This window comes from Halyomorpha halys, unplaced genomic scaffold, assembly GCF_000696795.3.
Source record: "Halyomorpha halys isolate HHAL.00 unplaced genomic scaffold, Hhal_1.1 Scaffold218.1, whole genome shotgun sequence".
Classification (NCBI taxonomy): domain Eukaryota; kingdom Metazoa; phylum Arthropoda; class Insecta; order Hemiptera; family Pentatomidae; genus Halyomorpha; species Halyomorpha halys.
Window position 1 is genome coordinate 144,961 of NW_027109445.1, and position 5,771 is coordinate 150,731.

Genomic DNA, 5,771 nt, shown 5'->3' on the forward strand with positions numbered 1-5,771 from the left:
TGATGATAACAAAAAATTCTTTATATACTCTGGGACACTCTCTTTTAAAATAATACCACATGGATTTATTACAGAACGTACTTCAAAGTCGTAGAGTAAAAGAAAAGGGAATTAATTTATAATGAAAAATAAAAATTATAAATCATAAAAAAGCAACTCTAACCCTTAAATTAGAAACAAACAAACTGATGTTAAATAAAATTAAGTGATTAATACTAAAGAAAAGTATAAATGTAGAATGAATACTGCAGTTACTTCTGCAGTGAGATAGTAATGGAATAGGTGGGATTTGAAGGTGGAAAGGTCACTGAGGCTATGTGTGAAAGTAGAAATGGAATTTCATCAGGAGGACGATCTGATAAGTAAAGAATGTCAAAAGCTGTGGTTCGGCGAGGCGTTGTATATAAGTCCGAAGACTTATAACGAGATTGAGGAGAGGTTTAAATTCAATAGATTGGAGAAAGTATAGGATTGCGGGATAGCTTGATAGAGGAAGGATACCAGGAAATATTTACGATGGTAGGAAGAGTAACAATTCTTAAACTACTCATAAAATATGAATATGAAAATAATTTTATGAAGTTTCACTGAAAAACTGCGAAGAGTTGCGCACAAATTCTTTTCTACAATACAAAAAATAATGTTAATTAGTAGAGTTATCCTGTACTCTAACTAAACAATTTTTTTTATAATTTATTTATTGATATTTACAACTGTATACATATATACGCATCAAGTAAATTTGCTGTAAGTGATATTATGACATGATAAAAACGTGTGGAGAACCCATTGATAGAACTCCAAAAACATTTCTAAAGGAGAAGATCTCGAGGCCATCTTCATTTTAGACGCCTAGGAGGATTATTAGGTAGTGAAGGAGAAGCCAGGTTTGAAACGATTTGGTTTGGGTGGTTGGGAAGTTTATTATGGAAGGATTGGTATCTGGTTCTGGCCAAATCCACAACATAGGGGGCATTGAGGTCCTGATGGATGATTTTATTTGTGACAAAGTAAGGAGCATTAAGAATTTTACGAAGGATTTTGGACTGTAAGGATTGGATTCGAGAGGAGTTAGATGGTTTAGTGGAGCCCCATAGCTCAACTCCGTATGTCCAAATAGGCCTTATAATAGTCATGTTGATCATTCTTTTATAATACAAATTTAAACATTTTTCACAAAATGGTCCTCCCAATTCCACTGAATGACGTTTGGAATAAATGTGTTTGATTTATTTATCTATGTTTTATTCGAATTCGTAACATAAAAGCAGAAAAAAAAACGGATAAATTATAAATGCTTTGATGAGTTATAGAGATAGTTAGAACTGAAAAGAGGGAACTTCACGAAGAGGGGTTGCCTGAATTGAGTGAAGCGGGCGGCGAAAATCCGGTGAATAGGGTTGATTTAACAATGAGCTTTGAAGGGATTTTAGAGATCGCTGGGGGATGTTTCTGAAATATGTCTCCGGGGGTCCCTACCCCTTAAACTATACTGCGTCCTTTTTTATTGTGTAATGAAATGTGGGAGGGGTTTATATTTTTTATCCCACTTCAGTGGATTTACACAGCCTATGACTCCCAAACTGCTGGGGTTACTTTTGACTCTATTGGGTTAACTAGCGAGAGTCCACTTAACGCTACTTATATTTTAATTAATTAGTGGCCAATTAATTTTATCCCCTGAAATAAAAATGTGTCGTACTGTCACTCACTGAATAATTGTATATCAAAAAAGGACAATACCTGAAAAAATTAAAATTAGTAATGTTGTTCGTCCTATAATTCAGTAATCAAAGAAAAAGGCAAGATCACAAAACGCCAAGCCAAGATAGTGCATCTCACTTCAACAGTGACTACGAGAAACTACGCATACTCACAACCTGCTGTAGTTAATTATTTACTGATATTTAAGAGATTAAGAATTGGTTTTTGGCATCTTTTTATTATATTCTTATCAATAAAAATTAACCTAAATTAAATTAAATTATAAAAATATAAATATCTCTTTTAGTTATAATAAATTTTACACTTTATATTAGGAACTCATTTATGAACCCTTCAGTTGATAGAATGAATAACTCCCCAATTAGGCTTTTTATTTTCAGATTTGATTCTATAACAACATATCATTGAATAAATAGTTTTTTGTTTTTTTTAATTATTTATTTATTGTAATTTACAACTGTACAAAATAATACAATAGGTAAATATGTAGCATGTTTCATATATACTTGAAAATCTTGGGAAGGAACCACCCATTGGTGGTACTTCAAACATTAATTTAAATTCTGTCAACTGGCTATATCGATCACGTATGATATTGATTATGTTATAAGGTTGTATTACAGAGCAATACAGTTCTTTTTTTTTTTGGTTTATTTTCTGTTTTATACAATAACATAGTTATAACATTTACTTCAGAAACAAGAGGCAAGCTAACAAGGAGTCTGGAGTGGTGGCCGCGCTTGGCTCAGAGAAACTCTGCTGAATTCGCTTGAATTTAATTGGACTCTTGGCCAAGCTGAAACATTCATTCAGTCCATTCCTGCTGTCGAAGCAGTCGCAAGTTCATTGTTTACTGCTCATTTTGTTCTGTAAAAAAAAAAAAAAAAAAAAATAGTTATAACAATTATAATTGATAAATAGAGAAAAAATAGACATCATATAAGCAAATCAGGTAAAAATGCATAAGGTCTTTCTCTATATACGCTGCAATACCGTTCTTCAATTATGGTGAGGCTTTTTACTAATTGTTCAAAATTTTCCCGGGAAGTTTATAGACTAATCCTATTGCTCCGCTAAAAAAAAAATATCAAAATGGAGCAATTTTGGCACGTAGCTCAGAAATGCATTTCCTTCATGGTTATTATATGCCGATTGATTTTTCTCTTCCTGAAGAATAAAAACAAAATATTACTCATTCTTTTAAATAATTTTTTTTTTAATTTATTTATTTAATGTGATTTACAACTGTACAATTTATAAATACAATAAGTAAATATGTTATATTTCATTTACACTTGAAAATCTTGGGAAGGAACCACCCATTGGTGGTACTTCTAGCATTAATTTAAATTAGGTCTCGTGGCCATCTTCTTTCCAGACGCCTCGGAGGGTTATCAAGGATTGTTAAGGATGAAAGATTAAGAATTAATGGGTTAAGATGGGTAAGGAGTTAGGAATGAAAAGACACATATCTGTTTTGGGCCAAATCTGCAAAGAATGGTCTTTGTGGATGAGTTGATTTGTAACGTAATAAGGAACATCAAGGTTTTTGGATTGTAAGGATTGGCTTGGTAGAGCCCCAGAGCTCAATTCCATATGTCCAAATTGGTCTGTTTATCGTAGTGTATAATATTTGTTTGTAGTGGATGGGAAGTTTAGAGCGTTTGTCAAGTAAGTGTCAATCGGAATCTACGAGCAGTTTCTTGTCGTTTCAGTCTTTTATGTGTATTCCAAGTAAGTCTCTTGTCAAAATGGAGTCCTAAGTATCGAATCTGTTTAACAGGCGTTAGTGGAGTATTTCCACTAAAATTTAAAGATTTCAATAAAGTAGGTAAAATTTAAAAAAAAAATTTCATGAAAAAGCAAATCATATACGTTTATAGCGTCTTCTGAATCCTTTAAATACCATTTTTCAAATAAAGCAAAAACTAGTAATTTTCTAACTTAATTTATTGAAGAATGTGTTTTTCTCCCGGTTCATTGCTCATATAATCATTCATAGATCCTTTCCTTTTTATATAATTCCTACGTTAATACGAATTTTAAAAAGCTAAATGTTAGATCTTCTTAGATTTATTACTACTATTTGGATTTTATGTCGTTATCAGGGTGAAATATTAGTTTCAGATAAAAAAAAACTTTGCAAAGTTTTGATTTATATCTCCGGTTCTAATTTGTTTAATTAGATACAGTTTGTACTCTTTTGTGCAGTTTATAGAGTCCTAAACCACTGCCAAGTTGAGCGTAGATTGGTGGAGTCGTATTGAAGTTATTCAATTTTTTTACCATATAGTTTTATTATATAATGTTACTAACCGCTATAAACTAAATAGATATAAACAATTAAGCAATTAAATCATTAGTGCAATGTGTAACGTTGAAATAACATATTTAGGTAATAAGCAATAGAAAAACTGCTGGATCTTCTAGTACTCAAGAAATTTTATAAATTACTAGCTGGTGAATCAATAGGCATCCTAACTCGGAAGATTATTTTAAAAAAAAATATTTTTATTTAAAATGATCATTAAGGGCATTTTGTGTCTGATTAAGTAAAACCAGGTGAGGTATTACCCTACATGTAAATGTTAAGTAATATTCGGAGTGCGTGGGCCCCAGAAAGGGAAATTGCAATTGGATTCGAATAGGGAACATTTCTATGTACTATAATATTGGGAACATTATACCAATAAAGATATACCAAATGCCACTGTAATGATTCTTTAAAGTAAAAAATAATAATTTATTTTACATATGATATAAATCACGGGCATGTAATAATATAATATTAATATTTTTTAATCAATAAAATAGGACAATTATTACTACAATTCGTTGTCCTTTTTATATATTTTTGTTACTTTTATCAATGCAAAATAAAATTAATACATAAAAAACATTGATCGTAAATAATTATTATTAAAAAAAAGCATATTTTTTTTCGATATGTCATAGTAGAAGCAATTATTGTTAGTGAACTTTGGTGAAACTTAGCCCGAAATATCGGTACAGACTAACAGTTTATCGATGACTTACTTTACACTGGTGCAAAGTACATTTCCACTAACTTTACAAGCAATACAATTAAAGGTTCTTTACTGTTTGTAAAGTTTGTGGAATTGTATTTAGCACACTACAAAGTAAGCCATCGATATTATCTCAATTTGTGTTTCATTTCGTACTGCACTCCAACCATCTTCTTGTTACTAAATATATTTAATGTTTCCTTCCTCCCCTCCCGTTTATATGTTAGATTTTTTTTTAGGCATACAAAATAAATAATATTAAAACAATGGTTTCATAACCTATACTATGAATTAATGTATTTGAACTCTTATTTCACAAACGCTTGAATAACGTTGGTAGTTCCCGTCAGGGAAGCGGTCGATTTCGGCTTAAATTGTACCTTGTTGCTGAAGCAGGAATCGGATATCGTTTGGAGGGAAAGGAAAGGAATGGGATTAGAAAGGAGTGGAAGGTAAGGGACATGTTAAAGGGAGCTCTAGGAGGAAAGTGTGGGTGTGTTTGTGTCATAAGATTAATGACCTCCAACAGCCCATATATCACCGCCCATAAACAAGGCGCTCCGGAGTTATGCTAAAGCACCGATAGTGTCAGCCGTTGTTAATGGTCCTTCCACTGCTACTGCTACTGGTACTGGTACTGGTGTCCTTTCCTCAACCCTTCTCCCTCTCTCTCTCTCTCTCTCTCTCTCTCTTCTGGCCCTTTTGATTGGCTGGAGGAATTTCCCAGCTCAGGGACCATATTATTCAATATTAATTTTTAACTAGAAAATAATATGATAATTATATAAATCAGGAGCTCTTAACTTGAGGAGATCTGTAGAAGAAGTCTATAACGATTTTTGTAAAATTAGCAAAGATAACACATTTATTACATTAAAAAAATTAAATAATAGTAACAATGCAAGGTATTCTATATATAAAGGTATTGTATTTTGAAGTATTTACTTGAAAATCTTGGGAAGGAACCACCCATTGGTGGTACTTCTAGCATTAATTTAAATTAGGTCTCTGATGATAACA